A 1,468-nucleotide genomic window follows, 5' to 3' on the forward strand; every position below is an offset into this window, starting at 1 on the left:
CGCGAGGCGGGGGCTTGCGAGCAGGTAGCGTGTGAGGCCCAGGCCCTGCTCAGGTAACTGAGTCGGCGCGGTGCTGCAACTCGCGTGTGTGTGCGGCCGCTTCGCACGACGCGGATGGTGGGGGGCCCGTGACGGGCTCTTGTGGTGGAGCGGCGCTCCGCTCATGCTGTAGGGCAGCGCGTGGATGCGATCAAACTGGTTTCGTTTCATTTCATGTGTACGTCATATATGCTCACTGTGAATCCCCCTCCCCCCAGTGTGGCCTTCCACGCGCCTGCTCCCCGTTGAGCGAGAACTAACCACATATCAGCCCATAAACAAGTTGTTTCCTGTGATGCGTGCTGGTGGGCACTGCGGCGGGGCTTGACTTTCGTACGTTGCCCCCCTGCTACACTCATCAGCCGTCGCTGTGCAGGTGCAGGCGTGCCATCACTATCTTGTGTCTTGTCTTTTATTCCTCATTGAGTGGTAATCTATGGTGAACTGCAGCTGTCGACGCTTACCTTCCCTACCATCTCTCTCTCCCTTACGCCGTCGCACGCTCTCCTCTGATTGCATTTGAGCGCCTCGTGCATATGGGCTCACATGTGGGTGCGGTGATGGTAGAGACGGCGTCCGAAACCGGGGTAGGAATGTGGGTGGGTGGGAAGCTGAGGGGCCAGAGGCGTGCTCGCCCCCACAAGACGGGGTAATCCTGAAGTGGCAGGAGAGGCGGGCACCGCGTCACATAGCGTAACAGCAAGCCGCAGCTACGAGCTAAAGTGAGTGGCTCCTTCCCGTCAATCTGTGGAACACAGATACAGCGGCTACCGCGCACCTGGCCAGCGACTGCAGCAGGCCAGTGCAAAGCAGACAGGAATAGAGTGAACAGCGGGCTCAGCGAAGCAGAGTTCGCAGCCATGAGCATCCCGTACACCTCCTCGAGTGCGTAAGAGCGTGCGAGTATGTCTGTACGTCGCACACTGTCTCCGTTGTGCTCGCCCTTGTCCCACATCCTGCTTGCTACCCCCCCCCCGAAGTTGGTTGCCCTCCTACTTTTCGTGTTATCTGTTGGCGGACTTCTGCACTCTTTCTGCACACACACATACCCCGGTGTGCTTATGTGTGTGTATGCAATCGTATACGTGGTGCACCTGATCAGTGCATTTTACAACTCCCTTGCGGCACTGAACGGCGTGTTGCGCTCAGGGCACCCTCCTGTTGCCTCGTTTTGCTCTTGTCGCCCATCTCGTCGCACTATAGAGACGGTCGTCGAGTCGACGCCGTGCAGGCTCAAGTACGCGGAAAAGAGGCGGAAGCGAACGTATCCGTACGCACAGACACACTCATCTGAAGCGAGAGACGAGGAAGCAGTGAGTCTGCACTCAATCTGTTTTCTCTCTCTCCACACACACACACATGCACATGCACATGCACATAGTTTACTGGCGGTCACGCACATCTCGGATCTCATCGCAGCTTTTATTTT

This window comes from Leishmania donovani, chromosome 7 (assembly GCF_000227135.1).
Source record: "Leishmania donovani BPK282A1 complete genome, chromosome 7".
Taxonomy (NCBI): domain Eukaryota; phylum Euglenozoa; class Kinetoplastea; order Trypanosomatida; family Trypanosomatidae; genus Leishmania; species Leishmania donovani.